At 38.7% G+C, this 25,383-nt stretch overlaps 1 long non-coding RNA gene across 1 annotated transcript in view; it reads left to right on the forward strand.

The window, feature by feature from the left end:
- The window catches only part of LOC118685177 (uncharacterized), a 129,685-nt gene that overhangs the window by 100,084 nt on the left and 4,218 nt on the right, over positions 1–25,383 (forward strand). The window lies entirely within an intron of this gene.

Raw genomic sequence — 25,383 nt, forward strand, 5'->3', positions numbered from 1 at the left:
AAAAAAATGGCAACAATAAATATCTGTGCTCTTATATTCAGGAAATTATTCTTGTCTCTGAAAAGGAGGATGACAATTTGGAATGCAGTTGGAAGGGTATAGATGATTCAATAATTAAAAGGACTGTGATACCAAAAGCTACTCATACTGCCATTTGTGACAAAAGTAACTGGCTGAGGAAAAGTATGTCTTGGCATTAGAGAGCTCTTTGTAATATATATGAATTTTTTTCTAGGAATTCAGCATAACTGACTGTACAAATAAAGGTTCAAAGTCTGAAATGAGTGGAAAATATAAGGAATTATTGAGATAACTTCTGAGCATATGTCTGTGCATGTTCCTCCTGATAATACTTTCATACTGTTACAGATGGAGAGGAGCATCTGCTAAGCACACAAGAAGCAAAAAAGGTCTGGTGTTGACAAGTTCACCCAAGACAATTAAGGATAAGTTATTGCTTTAACAACATAGCCCCAAATGAGGGGCAGGGCAGAATTACATCACCTAAAGAGGAGCATCTGCAAAATTTCTCAAAGCACAGCTCCTGAGGGCATTTCTCCCTGGATAGGAAGACTGGAACAAGAGTTTCTCTTGTGACTTGGTGGTCTAACGTCCCTGGCACATATAAGTCTGGGTGAGTCATGTCCCAAGAAAGTGAAGATGATGTTTTTCCTGAATGGCTCTTGTGAAAATGTGTGAGGTGAATGACAGCAGCTGGTTTGCCCAGGCACAGCAGGTCCATAACTAGCTGAAGATTATTTGACAATTTGACTGCCTACTCATAACCTTTTATGTGTACAAACATTGTAGAGGGCCAGATTCTCAGCTGATATCAGTCTACACATTAATATGTCTCCATTCATTATCTTAGTCTTGCATTCAGTGTAGATTGCCTTGATATTTTTGTTTTCATTTCCAGGGTTTAGTACATTGTTTGTAACCAGATCTGATGTGTCCTTCCAGTTTTTCCTCTTTTACTACCTTACCTTTCAGTTGGTTTTTCAGCTGAAGAATATGCTGCAACAAGCAGACCTCAGTTGCAACTGGGTTTGAGCAGCCTGGAAAGGTCAATAGCATCTGGCCTGCAATTAAGGAGTGTCTGAGCTTGTCTGTGGACATCAAGCCTTACTTTTCTAACTCAGGCTGGTTGCCACATGACCCACACAAAAGTGACTTAAAAAAGAAGAAATAAGAAGGGCTAAATGAAATATTTTCTTGAAAATCTTTAGGAACAGTAGTGAAGTAAAATGTCTGCCAAGAAAGCTTTATTAAATAGCCATTAAAATTTAAAAAGAAAGTTCTTTTAAGAGTCTTGGCCCCAGTCAACTTTGTGGACTTGGCATACATTCTAGAAATTCTGGGTTTCTTTTAGTTCTTTAATTTTGCTCTGTAACCACTCTTTGACTTCAGTGCCAAAGGCCTATCTGCTTGTTCAAGAATAAGTAGCTCCAACTTCTATCTGAAGAGTCACCAAAAGATTTGTCTAAGTTTTTGCAATTTTATGCCCTTTGGTAAATGCCAAAAAATGAAATTTTTCTCTACCATGTCTTCAGCATAAAATTGATGAAATCTGGCATCTTATTTGGTGATATTGACTGCTGCCTCAGTAATGTTACCAGTAGGACTCTGTGCAACATTGAGGTGATCCCTCACTGTAAATGATTATTTCTTGCTGTAAATAATAAAACGACTTTAATAGTCAAATATTTCTGAGTACAGCATCCATAGCCTATAGAAGGGCTAAAGGTTTTCTGTGCAATCTCTGCTTTATTCTGATTTCTTTTTTTTATTTTATTAAGGATGAACTCAAAGATCCAATTTGTCATCACAAAACCTAATGGTAGGCAGCTCAAATGAAACCTGTTTCCATTGCTATGATTGAAACATTTAGAAAAATATGTTTTGAAAGCCCTTCACTTGGGAAGCTAACAGATCAGCTTGGGTAACCTTACTCTGGAAGGTTTTTATCGTGTTTCTGCCTCCAGCTGTCCACCTCATGCTTATGCCAAAAACTATTAAATGATGCATCTTTTTTTGGCTGAACAGATTGATGCCACTTCATGTTTTTCCTACTCCTTATTTGACAGTAGATGATAAATTCTGGTAGGGTGGCAGAGCAAACAGCTAGGGGCTTTATCATCTTAAATCGTTAGAGTGTATAAAATTCTCCAGACTTGCAAATACTACATTTCTCTCACAAATCCTCCCTCATCTGCTGCAGAAAGAGGGTGCTATCTACCTAGTCAGTTAAATGGCATTTACTTTTCAGAAATTCCTTGAATAATGAAATTTTTAGCTTGAAGCAAACTTCTGGGTTTTTTTTTGTTTGTTTTGACGTATGAAAAGGAGAAATCAGCAAAGTACTAGACCTGCCTGAATAGCAACAGTACTTGCTAGTGTGACACAAATGTTCACATCAGGGTCCTGCACATGTTAAACAGTAGAAGCAGGAAATCTTCCTAAAACACATCTGATGGATTTCTGGTGGCTGAATGAAACCAGCTCTCAGTGTAAGCTAACCTTTCCAAACTCTGTGAATTGCTATGAAACTGAATTCCAAAAAATGTACTGCAATTACACATGGGCATGACTCCACAGGAAGCCTTTTTTTTTATTCCTTCTCCATTAAGAATTCTGATCCAGAAGCACAAACTAGCTTAATTTGGCACCAAGTTTTTCCTGCCACTATTCTCTCTATTCTGTCATCCTATGATCTCAGCTTCCCAGGAAGACAGGGCATGGTGCAATTTGTCAGAACAAAACAACATGGAGCTCACTTTTCCAGGCTGAAATTCATTGCAGTTCAGTAGTTCCTATGTGAGACGTGATTGAAGAAGAGGTGGGCAAGGCATTACATAGCATTAGAGAACAGCAAAAATCCTAATATAAGCTGCTCCCTGACTTGCATGGGAGCACAAGTAAACACAGTGCTAAGTATTGAAATTTTGGCACCTTAATTCTGTTTTGATGCTCCACGGGCTTTGATTGGCTCAGTGCAGAAAAGCAAATTTGCACTGGTTTTGTACACCTAGACTTACCTTATTCTTTGTTTACACAGTGAAACAAAGACATGATTGCAACATGGACTAGAGCATAAGCCCTCTGGGCACCAAGGGCACCACATATCATCAGTGTTCACATCTAGCCTAGGATGTCTTCATTGCTATCATTACCTCTGGGAGTTTAGTTTTGATTGGTTTTGCTCCATAATAGAGTTGCCAAGAATGGCAAAACAAAGGCGTTTTGTTGCTCAGACCTGTCCTAAGGAAATTTAATCTAGTCCTGACAGCATCATTGTGTGGGATTCATCTCACCTAATTTTAGCTATTTAGTATTTAGGCAGCAAGTTGAACTAGTTAACAGTCACTGGAGGGGTATGGCTGTGTCCAGAGAGTGGTTTGTCCTGGCCTGTCTGCAGTGAGTCATTTTCTGTAGGCAGCCATCTCTTCCTGTTGACTGCTGAGGAGTCTAGATGACCAGCTGAGATGATGACTGTAACTTTCTGGTAGCAGAAGTTGGGTAAGAGGAAACCCTCCAAATAATTTTTATCAAGGCAAGGCAAGATTCCCATCTCAAGGTACACTGTACATAGCCAATGCTTGACGTGCAATGTCTACAGAAATAGCTGCAGGAGCTGTGAACACAAGAAGTGTGATACTCTCTTCAAGCCTGGCCAGAGAACAGAGTGTGTCTTATGCTTTCATTCTCCTTGTTTGTTATAATTAACCTTGAGCGGCCTTTTCCCAGTGGGTCATTATAAAGCACACACAAAAGGGAATTATATCACTGCTCTTCATTTATGCTTACACAGAGCTTTGCAAGCCACAGAGAGCTAAATACCCGTTTAGACCATCAAGAATTACAGTTCTGGGCCTTGTGCATCTTGTCATTCTAGCTCTAAATAAGAAAAGGGCAGTTCTTGCTTCAGGGAATGAAAGCAATTTGACAAGAGATGTCCAAAATATTCTGGAGGTGACCAAGCTATGAAATGGACCAGTGGTATTGAGCAGATTCATAACAGGCCTAAATTTAATGTTAGGTGTCTAATGCTAGGCTGGCTCAATTATGGTGATCCACAATGTTTTCTTGTAACACATAAAGATAGAACCAGCCAAATGTTTGGAGAAGCCTGATTTCTCCAGACTTGTTAGACATGTAGTTTATTTCTGTTCTGAGGAGATGAGGGAAAAAGACCCCTGCTAACAACCCTCTACCCTTGCCTATAATGGTTTTGTTCAGCCACAACCAATAACCTCTCCGTTGCATCAGTGATCTTTTGTCATGCTTTCTTTTCCCCATCCAGCTAACTCAGATACTAAACAGGGGAAAGTTGAATTCTTTGTTGGCTTTAAGTAGTTTTTCATGAAAACTTTCTAATACATGAAAGGAATTAGTTTGAAAACACCATTATTTTTAAGCAGCTAACAAAGATATCTTTTTTCTCTACATTTTTTTTTTTTAATTGCTTCTTAGGGAAAAGAATCACAGAAGGGGGTTAATTTTTTAAATAAAACCTTCTAATTGTAAGAGACCTTTACATGCTTAAAAATTGAAAGAAATATTGAAACTTTTGATACACTGACTATTCCTTCACATGAACATCATTGTATATCACTGAAATGCTGTGTAGTCTTTGTGCTGTGATAATCTACTGCATGAAACTAAGCATTCACAAAAGTAACCATTTACACAAAAGGTTGCTATTTCATCTGGCAATACAGTTGTTATAATAACAGCATGAGAGACTTTAAGAAAAGTGTAGACAAAAAGAACTTTAAATCAGCCAGTGTCTGTTTCCATTAAGCTACTAAATCACCTCTTATTTCAGACCAAGGTATATGTTTCAGTTTCCATCCAAATTCTAATCCAGTGGCTTTTAGCTAAGCTAGTATCTGCGGCTGAACTGGGTCTGCTTTTGGATGAAGGTTCCAGCAGTGCTTTTTTCTTAATTGTGCCAAGCCACTTGGCGAACTGTGTGCATACAGAGGCAAGGCACAGAACTCTCTCTTCTGCTTCAGGTTAATATATCTTTTTATCTTTCTCCTTGTGCTTGTGACACAACATCTGTGGATGAAATAATCTGTTTTAGAGAATGCATTATCATTGTAACACTGTAGTGTGTCATATTAGTAGAACAATGGCACACTTTAAAATGACTCCTACATAAGTACACAGTTGAGCACTGTGCCAAGTACACACCCAAAGGGTTGATATTCACTATTCCTAACAGGCACTTTTTCTTGGGCCTTCAGTTCAGTGCTTGCTCCCTCTACATAGTGAAGCACGAGAGACATTTCCAAAGGTTAATTTTAGGTGAAGCAAATGGATTTCTAGAGGTGTGTCCATCAGTGATAAGAACAGTCTGTATTGTTGCAGGCCTTAACCAGGATGAGTCTAATTTAAAAGGCATTTTCAGCTCACTCTTTGCAAAACATGAACCCTCTCTGAAAGGAAACAGGAACCCGATTGCCCAGGATTTGAAGAATTCTGAGGTGCTTAATCATATTTTTGCTTCATTTTTCCCCAGCACATGCTCCAGTCACACTGCCCAAGTCACAGCAACAAAGACAGGGACTGGGAGAATGAAGAACTATCCACAGTAGGAGAAAATCAGGTTCAAGAACATATAAGGCACCTGAACATGCACAAGTCCATGGGCTCTGATGAGATGCATCCGTGGGTTCTGAAGGACCTGAGGCAAATGAAGTAGTTAAGCCACTATCTATCATGTTTGAAAACTCATGGGAGTACAGTGAAGTTCCACTGAAAAGGGAAAACAACCTCCATTTTTAAAAAGGGGAATAAGGAAAACCCAAAAAACTACAGGCTTGTCAGTCTCAACTTGGTGCCTGGCAAAACCATGGAGTAGCTCCTCCTCGAAATGTGGCCAGCAATTGAAGGAGGTGATTCTCCCCCTCTACTCCATTCTTGTGAGACTCCCACCTGTGCTGCATCCAGCTCTGGGACATCCAGCATAAGAAGGATGTGGACAGTTGGAGTGTTGGGGTTGTTCAGTTTGGAGACGACTCCAGGGAGATCATGTAGCAGCCTGCCAGTGTGTAAAGGGGGCCTGCAAGAGAATTGGAGAGGAACTTTTTATAAGGGTATGTAGGGGTGGGGCAAGGGGTCTATTTAATGGCTCCAAAATGAGAGTAGATTTACATTAGATATAATGAAGATGTTCTTTCCTGTGAGGGTGATGAGACACTGGAAAAGGCTACCTAGAGAAGTTGTGGATGCCCCATCCCTGGCAGTGTCGTTCAAGGCCAGGCTGGATGGAGCTTTGTGAAACCTGATCTAGTAGAAAGTTCCGCTGCTGTGGTAGAAAATTTGGAACTAGATAATCTTTAAGATTCCTTCCAGCACAAATGTCTATGTTTCTGTGATTGCATTAGTATCTGATTATCTGTATGAGAACAAAATCTTAGAGTGCAGTGCAATCAATGACTGTCTCTAGAAACAAGTGAGGTGACTGAAGTAGTAGATCTGAGGACTTAGATGCAAGCATTATTTCAGCTCTATGGAAGATTCCGGGGCTTTGTTTTGGTCCTCTACCTTTCAAGAATTTTGCTAATATTGAATACATAATATTTGATGAAATTGTTCTCCAGGGACTGAAAACACTTTATATCAATGTGTACCTTTACCATCCATCTGTAAAAGAGGAACTTTCTAAATTAGGAAGGTTCTACCAAACTACTTTAGAGTCAAGACCTTTTATTCTTAGGAGCATTAACTTCCCCACCTGGTGGGAAGAAAAGAAAGCTTGTATAGCTTGTAACATCTTTGAAGTATAAACCTAGACAAATAAGGACTTGTTCTTTCCGGCTATGTACATGCAAACAGAAACAGTGGCAGATGGATGATAACATTGCCATGGATGGATGATTACAATTCCATTGTATTTGTACGTTGTGATTATAAATAGGATCAAACTTATAAAGTGTTATTAAATGCAGAATCTCCCTATTGAGCAATAGATTTCCCTGACCCCCCTCTAACTCTATTTTGAAGCAAATAAACTAGTTATAAAAATTTCAGGACAAAATCTTTTGATCTATAATTCTCTTTGCCTTCATGGTGGCACAGAGAAGATCTATACAGTCAGGATAATGTATCTCTCAGGGGTTTGATCAAGCCACTATAAAACTGCTGCCAATAAATCCATTTATAAACTGCTGCCAATAAATCATTTATGTAACTCAAAACATTCTGCCATGCTTAAAAAAAAAGTTGACTGCAGAGCACCAGGATTTCTAAAACATTTTGATACATTGTATCATGGATTTTCCTGTGTCACTTATTTTACCATTTAAATACAATACCATATGTCCCTGAACAATTTTGTAATGTGGCCCATATGTTTGCTTTTCTTGATGAAAACCAAGAAGGTAGCAAATTATCTGCAGCACTGACACACAAACTGTATTTTTTTTTACTTCTGAGTTTAGATTATTCTTTAATTTTTCATTTTGCTGGTTAATTGCTCTCCATTGAATGTCCATACTGCATGAAAAATTTTGAACTACACTTTGCTGATGGAACATTCTTGAATGTTCCTAAATAAGAAGTGTCACAATATTTAATTTTTAAGCTAGAGATGGTATTTATGAAAAATGTAATCTAAATATAGTGTTCTGAAAAACAAGATCTAATTCTTCCTGGTGAGCAGAATTATGTCAGAAGTTAATTTGGCCAAAATAGAAATCTGGGTCTCAGCTGTAAACATGGAAATGAATTTAAATGTTTACTGATGAAACTCTTACCAGGCTTAAGATGAGCAGGAAAAACTGAATGCAATGAGAAATGGCTAAAAGGGACCCAAATCATGACCCTTTCCACCTCCTGGAGTGTAAGCCTGTGCTTTTGTGGTTTCATGTGAAAATAACTATGTAGCTTTGGTCTTTGGACTTTTGGTAGCATAATGTTTTAATTTTGATGTAGTCCAACTAAGCTACATCAAAATTAAGCATATAAGCTATGTTTCTGCTCTATATGTATCTACATATAGAGCAGAAACATAGCTGTGACATTTTTTTAAAGCAGTAAAGTTTGATTAAAGATGCAGATGGTCTGCTTAAGTCCTCTGCTGTGTATGCTTTATTGACCATTCCAGTTTTCACAGGGTTTTTTCATTGCTTATGCTTATTGTTTAAACTTCTACTAAAATTCTTGATAATTACAAATTATGGTACAGATCCTCTATTTAGGGACATTTGGAAAAAACTAACATAAGCAAGTTAAATATGTGAATTCAAACCATATTACAAGACTGTGTGGACACTTGATCTGGTAATTAAGATATCCTTCATTCAATTTAACTTGAGTCCATTCCAAGCCAAATACAAAAAATCATGTTAAAGTCACAAGTTCAGCAGAAGGATATCCACAAGGAGATTAAGGCAGAGCAGCAAGCCCACATAGAAAAACCTATTCAGCACAATTTGTGTGATGCCTGGATTTACAGTTACAACAACTACAAATATAATCCCAGCTGATCTAAATATTTCTGTTTCCTTACTCTGAAAACCAGGTAAAAGAAAAGTTAGTGTAAAAATTTTAATTTATCTACTAACTTTTTAATGCTTTTGAATGTTTTTAGTATGCAAATTCCAAGCATTGTAGCCTGTTTCCTACCCCAAGAACTGCAGAGAGAAGATGGAATTAAAATTTAATTTTCAGAACACTTAAAGAGTTAATGCAGACTGTAAATGCTGTTTAACAGAGTTAGTTTGTGGTTTTTTGCAGGTTTTGGTGTTTTTTTGGTGGGTTTTTTTGTGTTTTTTTTTTTTTTTTTTGTGTGTTTTGTTTTTTTTTTTTTTTTTTTTTTAACGTTTGAGAAGATAATGAACCCTTCCAGGCTGGTTAAGCCCATTGTGTAATTTAGCAGGATGTATGGATGCTGCAGTGAGGACTTCTCCTGAGGCCCATTACTTCCTGATGTCCGCTATCAGATCAGATCAGATTTATGATATGCCTAAAGAGGAATTTGGGTCCATTTAAGGTTTACTGCTTATTGACCTCTAAAACTGCTAAGGTGATTTCTAGCAGCAGAGAACATTAAACTGGAGGATTTTGCAGGGCCTTTTTATCTCAGGAAGTGTTGATCTTTCCTAGGGCCTATCAGTTTCTGGTTCTCTCTGGGGCAGAGCAAAGACCATCCCTGTCTCCAATAGGACTTTCTAGTTGAAACTCATACCTGAAGACACTAAAAATGCATAAAACAGTTTACTAAGCCAAGTTAATCCTAAAGTAAAAGAAATCAAAAGATTCAGCTGAATTCTTTCTGCTTTAAATTCAGCAGTTCTTAGAGGCTGCCTGTCAGGCTCAATGGAGACAAGGCTGATGGACATACTGGAGTTACAGCACAACTCTGTGTGTTTGTTTCATACTTTCTTCAAAAGGGCACAATGTCCACTTTTTCTTAGTCCAGAAGTAGGAAATTTCATTTTCTGCTCTCGTAAAGGAGAACTTTTTTCTGCTCTCATTTGTTTGTTTTTAGCTTCATCTTCTTTCGCTAGTTTAGTTTCACTAATCTTTCACAGATTTATGTTTTTAATATTGTTGTGACATTTTGGTATCACATCCATGCACGCTCTATACTGAATTCAGGGTTGAAAACAAAAATCTTGAAAATTATTTCATGTTTCTGCACTGACAGAGCTCTACTTTCCCAACATTACTATTATGAAATTAACTCTGAATACATAGTATATTTTGGATAGTCTTCCATTTAACTACTTCTTCATGGCATATATCAAAACCTTGGGTTGGGGAAGTGCTTTAGAGTCAGATGAGCACCAAAATAACTAAATGCTTTGAGTTTTCAAAACTGGGCTGAAAAACAAGCTTTCCAGTCTATTTCTGCTTTAGTTTGGCCTGGGAATACTGCATCTTCAGCACTGGAGCAGTATTCATTTCTCCATCTCGTCAATGAGTGGGCACTTCTTGCCGAAACTAGCCCCGGCCAGGCCTAGATAATTCTGCAGGACTGTAAAGGGAAGTAAAGAGAATGTACTCTAAAAGTAATAAAAAAGTGAGGAAAGCCCTCTGAAGATGGAAACATGAATGCATTTTTAGTGTCAGTGGGAAACATTTCCAAATGCAGTCAAACACCTTCACAATGTAGTCAAGGTGATTTTGAAAAAAGTTACCCAGCACCAGAAAAGTTACAGTCTTTTTGCTTCTAAGTTCTGAGTATTGTGCTATTTGCATTCTGCTCCAAAAAGCATAAAACAATTAGTAGAAAGCTAAACATCAATTAAAACTAAAAATTATTCTCTCAGGTTAAGTTCTAGTGTTTGGAAATTATTCAGTCTACTGAAAACAAGACACCTGCTCTTATTTAAAAATTGGCTAACATTATCATTAGAGGTAAAAAAATATCGCAAAAATGGGTGAATGACTCAAAAATCAGCTCATTCCCACTTGAATCAAGTTTCTCTGGTATTGCATGAGCTAATACCATGGCTAATTTTTTCACTCAACCAGTTTGGGATGGTTGGTTTCACCAGCAAGAGATTCTAATTCTGGATGAATATGTTTTAATGAGATCTTACACCAAGAGTTTTCCTATTGGGCATACTAGCAAGAGTCAAAATCTGTCCCCTCAAAAGACTGGCTCATGAAAATAAGTTCCTTGGTTATAATATTTAGTCTTCCACTAGTTTATACTCTGCCATATAAAGTGAATTCAAAATTAGCACTGGTTTTACTGAAGCTGTGATGGTTCAGATGCTGTTTCACAGGTATTTCAGCTGTCAGGCAAGCTATGGTAGAGAGGCTGAACATGGATGTATATAACCAGAGACTGGCTCTTTTCTATCCATATTTAATCCATGTTAGACATTATACCCAGGAAGCTTGTTTCCTGCTATCCTCTGACATCCTGATGGCTTGGCTACAAGAAGATGTTTGGGGATTCCTTTATATTTGAGTTGTTTGGGAAACAACTCAATAGATAGAGTTGTTTGGGAAAGCAACTTTCCAAATACTGTCCTTAGAGGGGGCATCCTGTTGGCCTGAAGGTGTCCTTTTGTTGGCATCCTCAAAGACATTTATCTATACTAGCAGAAAGATTTCTTGCTGGAATGGTAACCATAGTTTACCAGTTTTTTTGATGACACAGGTATTTTATGTAGGACTGACTTTTTAACATTTGTAGCTGCTTCATTTATACTTAACAAATGTTTCACACCTGTTGATTCACCAAAATCTTACTTTCTTATATTTTTAATCATTCCTTTTCTTGAACTCTGGAGGAGAAACTACATCCCTGTGCCAGATACCACGGTGGGAGTAAAGAGCACAAGACTTTGCAAATGCCAGTAACACAAGTAAAGATTCATGAAGATAATCATAGCATCTCAGTGCTTGAGGGAAATACCACTTATGTAGCACAAACCCATTCTTGTCTTTTCCCTCTTTTATGGTAAGACTGATATGTGTATTATGATACACACTATAATTATGTAAGAATTTAGAGGTTTTTCATCTTTCTACTTCTATTTGGGCATGAATCTATCCCAGAGCACCAAGTCCTGTAAGTAATCATAAAGGACCTGAGATAGAGGGTTGTTCTGCCATCTGAAAACAAATAATAGTCTCACAGCATAGTTTTTAACCAGTTTCCTTTGAAGAAGCAGAGATCCTACAATGATGCAAATCTAGTTAATCTGCTGACCAAAAACAATGGGATAATTAATGGAATTCTTCAGCTTTGAAATGGAATTCTTATGATCTAAGAATTATGAGTTGGATGGTAATCACTCCTTAAACTGTTTGAAGGATTTGGACATAATTTTCACCCCATAAGTCAAGTCATGGAGCATGTCATTACTGACTTGTCACATAACTACAGAGAGTTTGCTCAGGGATAAATGTTTCATAAAACTGAAAATATTTATTTTCATTTTATTATGTATCTTTATTGTTTGGAATTTTCTTCATCAGAGTGTTTGGATGTTCTTAGGCAGAGTTTAAGTGCACTTGAAAAGTATATTTCTTTTCAGGTTACGTGAAAAAGCACTTAAAGCAATGGCTTTACTTTTTTCTGGACAAGGTAAAGGAAAAGCACATGATAAGGTGTAAGAGTTTTGGTTTTTTTGGTATGTGCAAATGCCTCCACATTCTGCAATTATCATCTCTTGCAACAAAGTAAAAACAGGGACTATTTCTCATTAAAACTTCAGGGTTTTTCCACCACTTGGTGCAGGGAAAATGCTTAAAAGAAAATGCAAATGTAGTGGTTGATGTAACTTAGATTCCCTTCAAGAGGTCTGCGCACAACCAGGTTGATACAAATCAAACAGGGTTAATGAGCTTCAGATAAGGCATGTAGACAAAAATTTCAATACTTATCACTATCTTAATAGTATATTCATTTTGATAATACACACCTCACTCCAGGGGTGTGGTAACTAAGGCTGAGTTTATTCTTGGATTGCTTTACTTGTAAGCTGATGGATATGTAAAGCTTTCCTCATATGGGTGCAGTTAGCCTGGCATTGTTCTACCATAGACACACACCCTTCCCTAAAAAGAGGACAGTTTGATGCTATAACTGTCTGAAGATTAGGAATTTCTGTCAGCATAGCTATGCCATCCAGGAATAAATCCAATACATGAGTGTCAGAAGTCTGAAGGGGGAGGGCAGACCTTAGGAATGGCGCAATATGGTCCCTGTGCTGAGAATGATGGATATCACTAATTGCCTGGGAAGAGGCTTGAAGTATATGCATATTACTTCAGATTACTGCCTGTTCTATTTCCATATCCAGTGCCCCTACCAAATGACTCGCTCGGTGTAATAAAAAAAATGTATTATATTTTATCTGATGCTTTCTCTACTGTTCTCAACCACCTCCCTATCTTGTATTCTTTCATCTGTATTACTCATCTTCTTTCCTTTAAAACAGAAAGCATGTCAGGGCATTCAGGATATAGTAGAGAAGGTAAGAACCTGGTGAATTTGTTTGATCTCTTTTCCAGGCATTCTGTTGGATTAAAAAAAAAAAAAGAAAAAAAAAAGCAAATCCTCAAGTGGAATATGAATGGACATGTTTGGACTATCAAGAAAATTAGGTTCACAATTCCATTATTCATTTTCTAGTGGGATTTCAGATACATTTACTGCATTTGGTTATGAAAATTTGGATTGATGCAATATCCTACCCAGGAACCTCAGTCACAGTTTAGAGGACACTGTGAAGCTCATAGAAGCAAACAGAAAAGTCTTTTATGTCCTAAGGAGTTTACAATCTGAATGGAAAATCAGATAGCATACAGATAGAGTCAGATAGAGGAGAATACAAGGTAACTGGTAATCAGGTTTTTTGCAATGTCCAAACAGATATAGGGAAACCTGTTTTGTGAGAGAGACGAAAGTGAAACGAGCTACACTTATTTTGTCTATCAAAGTCAAGGTTGAATGTAGTATACAAAGATACATTTTGGAGATAGGAAAATATCAGGGAAAGTGAAGAGTTATTGAAATATAAGGATGGTTCAAAGCAGAATGCACAGGTTCTTTCTGAATGCAGTTAGCTAGATCTGTATCTCTTAGAAGCACAGAAATGACCTTCCGACATGTGAAGTGAAAGGAAAGAAATGCAATTGCTTTTAGATAGAGAATAAGGCTTTTACAGCAAGACAGGGAGGATCCTGAATTTAGATCTACAAGTTGGCTGTTCAACTTGCTGATATCTGCAAGAGAGGATGGATGAAAACTTGTTTGATGATCCCGTCTATTTGAAATTAATTGAAATTAATACATTGAAATTAATTAGCTCTGTTCTTCAAAGTTTCTGCCAGGTAGGTGAAAAAACAAGGAAGAATGTTCTTTTTTCCACTCTTCAGTGCAAAATATCGCTTCTGAGAAAGATGGAGTTTTGCTTCCCTTTCATATGTCAGTGGCCAGTGAGAAGTCCATGTGGTACTTTTTTGGCTCATGTGCTTTGATCATGTCCTCAAGGCTAAACCCAGTCATTATATTTCAGGATATGTACTCTTTTTTCTATAAAACCACTAATGGACTGGTATTTGGATTTTAATGGGGAAATTGCCTTCTTCTCTTTTATTTTCATCTAACAAACCCCTTGCTTATGACATGGACCTCAGATACTGCATTTCTCCCTCTTTTCCCTGGTTGGTTCCTTTGAGAGGGCTAGATTTTGGCACTTTTGTATGTGAAGCTTCTAATAATGTTCTAAAGATTTCAGGGTGGGTTTTTGGTGGTTTTTTTTTTTGTTTGTTTGTTTGTTTGTTTTTTTTTGTGTGTGTGTGGTTTCTGATCTATGGGATCATGTAGTATAGAGCTCTCTGGCTCTATGTGAAATGTGAAATACTTCACTGCCTTCAATTACAAAGGATTTAGCCTTTTAGTTTTGGAAGAAAGAGGGTGAGGTAACTCTGTGGATGCTTCTTTTGTATATAGGGAAAGGGAAGACAGGAGAAGGGCATGAAAATGCTTGTCTAAAATACCTGTACATGAATGCTGTAGGCTGACTTCCCAGGGGCTAAGTTTTGGTAATTAGAGAGCTTATATCCTTGTCTTTCCAGGGCAGTAAATCTGCAAGTACAAGGGAAACAGCTTTTGTGAGGTGGAGGTCTCTAGTGAAGGAGAGGGAATGATTGGGGAAAAGGGTGTGGAGCATTGTATCTTCAAAGAGCATGCCATGGGGCAAGGCATGAAGCCATACTCAGAGAGATTTGCTGTGAGAAGGAGAATAAAGCAGGCATAGGGAAAACCTGGATTTTTGCTCCCAGAGCTCAGAAGACCCAAGGCACCTGTGTCTGATCACCAGAGGAGTTCAGACCGGTTGCTGCTGCTGGCACTGGCAGCAGAGAAGTTAAATTAGCAGCAGTTTCTTAAATTCATATATGGAATCTGCATGAAGTTCCCTTGAAGTGATTTTACTCTATTTAATAATCACAGGAGAGACTGTTAAATATTTCTGTAGCAAAATCCACATGACACCTACATGACTCTTTATTAATTGAGGGATTTACCTGATGAACAAATGAATGTAGATTGAGAAGTGTTCAAGAATTCATGGGCCCAGTAAACTGAGACTAACAGGCTGCAACGGAAGGGCAATTGCTCTTGGCACTATTTTTATTTTTACTATGCCATTCAGTCAAATGTTTTACAGTACTGATAAAAGTCAGTCAGGAAATAAAAAATAGCAAAAAAAAAAAAACAAACAAAGAGCAATTCAGAGCATATAATTCCAAATTCCACTATAACTTTAGGTTTTAGAAAAACTGTTTTGCTTTGGAGATGCCTATATTTTATTTAAAAATTTTACAATATATCTACTTTTGACATCTTTTACTTGAGGCCAAGCAAATGCAGGCTGCTGGCCTACCACTGAACAGAGAAGTCATTTTCAGACTCTGGCATTCAGGTAGGGGCTCCCCAGATGCATCTCAGGGATTCAACAGCTGTTTTTCAACAGAAGCTCTTCTAAATAAATCAATCTGTCTGAATATACCATCACTTTTGGATAATGTATTACCTCATGTAAGCCTTCCCATCTAGATCTTACTCCAGCACTGGTTCAGAAGAGCAGGCTGGTGTCTGATGCAGACTTAATCAAATTCCCAAAAGCAATTAGGAAATAAACTGCTGAAAATTTCTTATCAAGGAGGAAATGAAATTTAGGCCCCTTAGTGGAATGACTACCTTTTGTTTCAATTTTAAATTGTTGTAGTGTTATCTAACTGCTGAAAGTCTCATTTTCCGAATAAGAGTCACTTTCCCATCTGAATTCTGCTAAGTTCTTTGCCTCAGATAAACCTCATGATACTGAATAAAACAGATTAACTTAGTGTATAAAAGAGATTGCATGCAACTGCTGCCTTCTATCAGCCTTAAATCAGTGCCTTTCACATTCCTTCCTCTTCTTTTCTGGTGAGAGAAATTGAAAATATATTGACTTTGCCATTCATTGCCTGATATTATCTCCAAGATTTCAAATAAATTTGTTGATATACACAACATTAGATCCTGATATGTGGATGTGAATCCATTATTTGTGTGAGAAATAAGGCATTTATTTTACATTTTTTAAAACCATGCTTAAAAATACCTCTTACAGGAAGGGAAAGGAAGATGCAGAAAACTGTGGTGTGGTCACAGTCCTGAAACAATACTTTTACTGTAAGTTCTGATGACAAATATAAGACTTCTGTGTATGAAGAGCATTCAGAACTGGAAACTGCATTCTGCAGAAGTAATAATAGGTAATCATAGGGAATAATAGGGAATTCTGACAGCCATTAGAAATCAATCACTCATGAGGATTTAACAGCTGATTTCATTGTTGATCTTAAACCATAATTAAAAAGCATGAAAGCCAAGGATCTGCAGTTTCTATCCAAAGAGTAAGATTAATACTTTATAATGGAAGCATAGACTTTTTTTTTTCAGTGACTCTACATGATCACAATAGCATATTAATATTGAATCATGCCCTTACTAAGCCTTTCTCAAAACCTCACAATTTACTCTTGAACTTTTTTCATTTGTATTTGACACTCTGATGTTTCCCTCTTTTATGTTATAGAGGGGGAAAAAAACCATCCCTCTTGAGAAGTGTTTCTCATCTGGTTTCCATCAGATACCAAAAATTCTTGTTTGTAAGGTTGGATTTTAATTGTAAATGCAAACCCACCATTTTGGAAACTTTATGAATTTGAAAATAGATGTTGAGTAAATTTTCAGTGCTTGGAAACAGAACACTTTTTTTAGCAGCAGCTGACACTTGGTTCTACATATGTATAAACTTAAACATTTAGCTTCATGCTGAGAATATAACCCAGCAACCTGCTAGCTTTCAAGCTATCATTGTTACAGCCTTGATTGTCTCCACACTGTTTGGCTAAGGGAAGGAGACTTGAAACTTCTTGAAAGTCACTCCAGGGAATTCTTCCATCCCCTCTTCACCAAAGAGCTGGGTATTGATGTGGTTTGATACTGTACAGTCATGCACTGCATTGCAAAACATTTCACTTACATGAAATTAAGCCAAATTACAGAAAAGCAAATCACATAGCATCAGTAAGCACAACCCTGATAGAAAAGTCTCTCTCTCCCCAGACTAGCAATATTGTTGCAAGCATGTGGCTATATACAATGTTTTGGGAGAAACAAGGTCCCGCCACAGACTTCCTATATAATTTGGGCAAGTCAGTGTTTAATGTCTCTCTCAGTTTCCCATCTTTAAGGGGTGGACCACAATACTTTGATTGTCTTGCCTGTGAGGCAGTTTGTGAGGGTGTTTGTGGTGCAGACTGTCTCTAGTTTAAAAGCACAGCACTTAGTACAGTGGAGCTATGACCAAAATATGTTTCCCTAGGGACTTTTGCAATAAGTATGGCATGTATTTGTCTTCATCATGGCAGAGCACATCTTTTTTAGCCACACAGGCAGAGTCTGGAGCTTTAGAGATCCATAGTACTGGTATGATAGAGATTTTTTCTCACCCTCTCTGTAGAGAGCAGACTGACAGCAGTTTATAAGTTTATTTTGCTCTCTTGATTGCCCTTGTGCAGGGGTCAGAAGGTCCTCTAAGTCTAAAGGCTCTTTGAGCAGGCAAAGGTCAGAGGCTAATAACAGGATACTGAGGTCCCTGCTGTGACCTGCAGAGACCTTCAGATGGAATAATCTTAATGAACTTCACGTGTTTGTAGTGTTGACATTTACTTGAGAGATAATTTCCTTGACTCCTTTTATAGTCATTGCAGCCAAACAGCCACTTCCAAGATGGGATTCATTTGCCCTAGTTAAAGTTACTATTTTAGGGTGACATAAATCATCCCCTGCAGTTTTCCCTTTTCTCTTCATTGACTACAAAGAGAGCCCAAACAATTACCTCATGTGCAAACTTCTACTCTGTAGATCTGGACTTCAGCTTGTGGTGCTCATACAACATCTATGGGGTCACCATCCTTTCTCAACAAAGGCAGTTGGGAAGTCCATTTTCTTTTTTCTCTGTGGGGAAACTGAGGAGCAGTGATATGATCATGGTGCAAGGCCACCAAGGAGTCTGATATTGAGCTTGTTACACAGAGTAACAGTGCAGACCCAGAATTTCTATTTTGTAAATCTTTGCACCACTTGGTTGAGACACTCTAGGTTGAAACTGCTGGATGCTTGGATCTAAAGATCTTAGATAAATCTGCCTTCAACTAGAAACACAAGTTGGGCCTCATAACTGATGCTTATAATTAGTACAATGAATTATAAATTTTAAGAAAAAGAAATCACCAAAGACACAATAGCAGCTACAAACTGCTATGCCACCTGAACTATTTCCTCAGACATGTGAAACCTTATGTAGAGTGAGACCCCTTCTGAATCGTTTCAAAACCAAATAAAGAGCACGCTATGTCTGCAATAGCTGAGTACCATAGCTCTTAAGATAGAAAATTCTCATGGTTTCAACTCATTTTGAATTTCATGGGGACAACCAGAAGGAGTAGTAAAAGTGGTGTCATGCAGTATGTGTTAAATAAAAATGAGTGGAATAATTGTTAATAACTAATTCACAAGTTCATCAGCAGCATGCTATCTAGCTGCTGAATAATCAACTGCTTAAAGCACAGTGTCCATTCCTTGGGACAAGGCAGAGCAGATCAGCCTGTGGGAGAGGCGTTGTCAAGTGGTTTCTCTGAAATACTGGAACTGATGTGGCTAGTTTCACCCTTTGGTAAAGTCTGTCCAGGAGAGGAGATTAAGCATGCATAATCTTTGCCACCTATTACACAGCTGTGTCAGAGCATGTTTTAGTCACTGGCAGAATGAGTCCCTTTGTGCAGACTGCTAATGACAAGTGCCAGCATCATGCAAGGCTCAGGTATGTAAAATCCATTTGAACTCTTCTCAGATTTCTGGGGGCCAAATAATGAACCCTACTGGTTCTGCAGACGTGCTCCACTGTGAGTGCTGTTGCCCACAATCCAGTGCTCAGTTGTGACATAGTGATTTACACCCTGAGCTCAGAAAGGGTCACTGAAAACACAGAGAGGTCTTCAGGGAACACAGCATCTTTAAGGAGAAGGCTGCAACCAGTTTAGGGACAGTTACTGCCCTCCAAGATCCCTGCCTTGCTCCTGGTGCTTCCTCCATGCTTCTCCTTTCTGGCAGGCCCTACTTTCTTGCTTTTTTCCATCACCATTGTCACCTTACCTCTCATGCAGCAACCTCTTCTTACTCGCTGCCAGCTTTCTGAGCATGATTTTAAGGCATTCCTGGACTAATTCTAGTAAGAATAGATAGTCCTGTAAGGTTAGTATCACAGATAAGCCAATGTAGGGGTTTAGAGTGGAGGCATATTGAAGTTTTTTCCAAGTTTCTTTCATCTTTTCATATTGTCTGAACTTGTCTATGTCAAACTCCCTAACTGTCCATAATAAAGTCAAATAAGTACACCTAAGGAGTAGATCACAAAAGTTTCTTGGCACTAGGATGGCTGAGAAAGGAGAGTTGCTCAGAGACCATCATCTGAAGAAAAACTTAAATGTAAGCTCAGATCATTAGAGTAGAAAAAACAGAAGCTGTTATATAACCAAATTGAAATTTTAAATTTTAAAAGACAATCAAACATCAAACATAAATCTATAGGAATCTATAGGCTGGTTCTCAGCCTTTTGGCTAAGATCACGTGTAGTGTAGTGTAGAAATTGTTAGTATCAAAGAAGCACTTGTTCACATCTTCAGCAAGGGAAGGAACAAAAAAGGGAGGGAAGAGGAAGAGGAAGAGGAAGAGGAAGAGGAAGAGGAAGAGGAAGAGGAAGAGAAGAGAAGAGAAGAGAAGAGAAGAGAAGAGAAGAGAAGAGAAGAGAAGAGAAGAGAAGAGAAGAGAAGAGAAGATTTGGTATATGAGGCAGAGTAGTATCAAAAGGCACTCTGGAGGCATGATGCCTATTATGTAAATGAATTTCACTTTTTGTCTGACTTGATTGATTAAATGTACTATGTAAATCAATTAAGGACATTGCTTTCTGTAGCTGTTTAAAAAGCTAATTTGTAATGATGTAATCAAATATGAGATTCCGTATTAGAACCACAGCATGTTAGTATAGGGAAAGGACAGGGGCACAGAAAGGGATTCACAGAAGTTCCATTTCAATATAAGTTAAGAACTTTGCTGTGTGGGTGACTGCACCCTGGAACAGATTGCCCTGAGAGGCTGTGGGATCTCCTCACTGGAGATACTCAAGAGCTCTCTGCCTGGATACAATCCTGTGTTCTCTAGGGTGATCCTACTTGAGAAAGGAGGTTGGACCAGATGATCCACTGCAGTTCCTTCCAAACTGACCCACCCAATCCGACCCATTGTGATACTGTGAGGGAATTAAACTTCTATACAGGTTTTAGTTTTGTTTCAAGGACTGACCTTGCCAGCACAATATTTTAAATGGGTATTATCCTAATCACGTAATGTCGCCTTGCCATAGAGACAAGAAAAGCTGATAGCCTATAGCTGATGTCCATCTGGGATTCAATTAAGACAGTTAAGCCAATATTTCTTTATGACCCATTTTGTCAATTACTTTCTCCCAGCTCTTCCATGCAGCTGCTACATCCACGTACATGCACTTCAAGTTAACTCTTAAGTAATAATATAAATACAATACCTTTTGTAAAGTTGATTTCTGAAGAGTTAAGGTAAGGCTGGACATCAGGAAGAATTTCTTCACTGGAAGAGTGATTAAGAATTGGAATGGGCTGCCCAGGGCAGCAATGGAGTCACCAACTCAGCTAGTGTTCAAGAAACTACTTGGATATTCAAGAATCCAAGAAGGATGTGGTGCTTAGTGCCATGATTTAGTTGGCATGGTCATGTTCAGTCAAAGGGCTGGACTCAATGATTTTAGAGGTCTTTTCAAACCTTAATGATTCTATGAATTAACAACATATTTTGTGTGGTTTTAATTAATTCCCAAGATGTATGATGACACTAATTATTCAGAGCAGCTTTGGCTCACTCAGTTCTTATACTTGCTTATTTATGCTGACTACTCATGCTTTTATTCTATTCTAATTAGTTTATGCATTTATAGTTCTTTAAAAATCTGATTAACAACATACTTGTCAGATTTTCATGTGGATTCCTCTTTTTCTCATCTTTACTTGAAAATGTTCCCAGATTTCAAATACAATGTTAATATTTATGGTGGATTGACCTTGGCTGGCTGCCAGGTGCCCACCGAGCCTCTGTGCCACTCCTTGCCTCAGCTGGACAGGGGAAAGAAAATATAACTAAAATCTTGTGAGTCAACAGAAGGACAGGGAGATCACTCCAGTAATTACCATCATGGGCAAAACAAAATTGACTTGGGGAAATTAATCTTATTTATAGATAAAGCAGAGTAATAGCAAATAGGAATGAACCTAAAAATATCTTCCCCTCATTCCTCCCTTCTTCCCAGGCTCATCTGTACTCCCAACTTTTCAACCACCTCCCCCAAGTGGTGCAGAAAGGATGGGGAATGGGTCTTGCAGTTAACTCATAACACTTTACATTTGCTGCACCTTCCTCACTTCCTGTGCTTCAGTGTGGGGAAAAGCTGCTCCAGCATGGGTTCTCCACAGGCTGCAGCTTCCTTCAGGGCACATCCACCTGCTCCAGTGGGTGATCCTCCAAGAGCCACAAGGTGGATCTCTGCTCCACTCTTGATCTCCATGTGCTGCAGCGGCACACTTTCCTCATCATGCTCTTCACCACAGGCTACAGGGAAATCTCTGCTCTGGTTCCCGGACCATGTCCTCCTCCTCCTTCTCTGCTGATGTTGGTGTCTGCAGAGCTGTTACTCACATGTTCTCCTTCATCTATCCTGTGTGATGCAGCACAGCTTTGCACAGCTTTTTTTTTTTTTTTTTGCATTTTGTAAATGTGCTGTCCCAGAAGTGCTACCAACACTGCTGATGGGATTTACTTTGGTCTGTCTTTGAGCTATCTAGGCCTGGCTCTGTTTGGCATTGGAGCAACTTCTGGTGTTTCTTCTCAGATACCATCCCTGCAGCCCCCTGACTACCAAAACCTTGTCATACAAACCCAAGCAAGTTTTCCTTTGTTTTCTCCTGATGTCTTAATTTTCTGTCCCCAAACTATTCTTCTATGGTAGTTCTTCATTCAAACTTGGTTGGTGGACTCCTTCACTCCACTCTCACCTGTGCTCTCCACTATATATTGTTTTATCTGTTCCCACTGCCGTTATGTGGGCTCATCAGCTTATTTCCCTCATCTTCATAATGTCATTACAAGCAACTCTAATTTTTCAAATTGGCCAACTCTCTCCTAGATGTAAGCTGGATGCCAGCAGAAAATCACTGCAAGACCAAGAGAGTCTGGCATTCTGTTTTCACCCTGCATCAGGGGAGCTAACAGCCCTTCATGAACCTTCAAGCCCTTCATGTTGTTCAAACAGTTTTTAGTTTTTCTGGGTTGATGCTTTCTTTTTTCTTTAGTGTGGTCAGCAGGAGAATTAATGGGAGACTTGAGCATGGTTGGGCAGATTTTTGTAAAGACATGAATTATGCCTTCCCAGTCAGAGGGACCACCCCACTGACTAGGACTTAGAGTTTCAAATCACAGAGGAGTTAAAGAGTTACAAAATGAAGATGTCAAGAGCTGGAACAAACTGTCTCTTCCCCAGTAACTTATCTTTTGGAAAATGTTGTTTGGAAAACAAATTTATAGCAGCCTGAGGCAAGCCCAATGCTTACCATTGGTTCATCAAGGAGTCTGAAATAAGAAATGAGAGGCAGATGGAGGGAACCAAGGCAATGCTCCATCTGAGAACTGGGAAAGAGAAATGGTAGCAGATTGCCATGAGGATACCTGCTGTGGAAGGATGAGCTCTGAGCTCAGATGAACTGGCTGAAGTCTGACAGACTTGTGAGCAACAAAATTGTTGGTCCCTCTGTGAGATGATTGTGTCAGGGGTCTGATGTCAGGGTGAGGACACTGAAGGTCTGAGGAGAGCATATCACTGCTGACAATGTGCTGGAAGGCAGTATTTTGCACACTCATCTATGCTTCCTGTTGGTGGACACCTGGTGACCAAACCCTCCTCTCAAATGCTTCTTTCTGTGGAAGGATTTGTGTATTCCCCTCTCACCTGCAGACCTTGAACAAAGTGGGACCTGCACAAAACTGCTAGGACAGATAAAACCTCTAGCAGGACACAATTCCAGCAACCCCCTCAGTTTCAACTGGCTGTATCATGTTATCGACTCCCACACAAAATTGATATATTTTTGAAATTTTTATATGAGTCATTGATAGATCTCTTATTAAACTTAAGGTTTAATTCATGTTCAAATGCTACAAGCAAATGAAGGAAAAGATGTGTTGTTCATCAATATCATTTTCTTCACGGTCCTGTGACGTTTTTACATCTGAGTATATAGTTGTGTCTTTTTGGTTTTTCAGTGGGCATAAGGGTCAAGCGTAAACTATATCTTTCCTTAAATCAGTGTCCTTTGAAATTTAATGGCAGAACAACTGTCTCTTAGAAGCCTGTTCTACTGAATCATGTCCATTCAGGCAGATTTAAGTGTAGGTAACCTCAGATGAAATGAGAGCAGTTTCCACAAGCACAGTTGTTAAGCAAGAAGAGACAACATGCAAACTAACAAAGCATGTAGGGAAAAGTCACAATCTAGTCTGGGAAGGAAGCCTGCTGGTGTTTGTTTTGGGTGTGGGAATTCCCTGGAGACTCTGCAACAGAAAAGTGTTGCACAGACAAGGAAAATTGTGAGTCAAGCCCCGACAAGTTCCCAGCAGGAAAGCCTTGCTCAGCCCGGCCATGGGACAGCAGCTGCCCAGCACGGCGCACCAGCTGCAGCCAGGTGTGGGGTGAACTCCTTTGCCTGTTCCCCCCTCACCTTGGTGCTTGTCCCACCACTGCCAGGCACAGGAGCTCAGGCTGCCATGCAGCAACTCCTGTGAGTGCCGTGGGGCTCATCAGCAGTGCTTCCTATGTGCTGGGATGGTGCCGTTCACCTCAGCCTCTATTCAGCTTTTCTGACTTCCAGGGACGAGCACAGATGGGGTATTCAACATCTGCAGAATCTAATTAAAGATAAGGGATACCGAGGGATGTGCCTGTTTTGAGAAGCTGAACAGATGTGCTAAAATTGAGCTGTATCCCCAGAAGGCTTTTCATGTTGATTTGTTTATTTTTTGGACAATATCAGTCTGGCTGAATTGAGCTATTTGGACTTTATGTTCCTGGGAATCAGTTTCATTCACAAGAGCTAATGCCAAAAATTAAAAATTATCTAAAACTAAAGGTGAATTCTAGAAACCAGAAAGATCAGATGTCCATAGGTCTACCTCCTCTTCTGAGAATAGAAGAAAGAGCCTGAGACTGTAGAAAAATTGGCTCTACTTCAGAACTCATTCACTGGAAACTCTTTAACTAGCCTTGGATAATATCACAGTAACTCAGAAAGATGGAAAGTCAGGCTTCTTGTTGTGATAACTTGCTACAGGAGCCATGAGATGATCATTTTGCAGGACTTAAAAAAATTCCTCTGACTTGTGGGCTGATAGTCTCAGAAATGAAATTAAATATGTAGTCCTAATTAATTTAACAGAGACAATGGGAAAAAGAGCACCAAGAATGCTGAACATTACATATTTCTTGTGGAAGTTCATTCAGTAGGAAAGTGGCCAAAAGGCAAAATTGGAACATTGGAGACATCCAAGTGATGAAGCCTGCAAATCAACTGTATCACACACCATAATCTGTTTAACTGCAACACATATCCTAAAAAATTGAATTGTGACCAGAAGACCTACTTAGCTCTTTGCTTTCTAGTCATCCAAATCTCTGCTTATGTGAGTATTTTGATCCTTTCTCCAATAGTATTTTACTCAACCTTGACCAGGCTTCAGAAAAAACATTGTTTTTAGGGTTTTTTTTTGTTTGTTTGTTTGTTTGTTTTTTGGTGTGATAACAGTAATTTGATTTTTTCATAAATATGAAAAAATCCTTTTTTATATACCTTATATACCTTTACATACCATTAATCAGAAGTATTTGCTGAGGTAACAGGTTTGGTAGAAGGATATGTAAGTCTTCTGTATGTTGGCTGAGACACTTTGCATGGCACTGCATGACATATTAGAAATGAGAAAATATTTGATCTTAATAATTGACACAGGCTGCTGTCAGTTTTACAAAAGAGTAAAAATCTTGAATATGGAAAGTTATTTACTTCTTCCGGACTGGAAGAATCACTTTTTCTTATAGACTTTTCTTTCTTGAATTTATGAGTAGGACTTGCTGGGATTTTATCATAATTCCCTCTTTTATGTGCTGTACAGTGCTGTCTTTGTTCACTGAGGTTAGCGGGATGATGTG

Source organism: Molothrus ater, chromosome 3, assembly GCF_012460135.2.
Source record: "Molothrus ater isolate BHLD 08-10-18 breed brown headed cowbird chromosome 3, BPBGC_Mater_1.1, whole genome shotgun sequence".
Classification (NCBI taxonomy): domain Eukaryota; kingdom Metazoa; phylum Chordata; class Aves; order Passeriformes; family Icteridae; genus Molothrus; species Molothrus ater.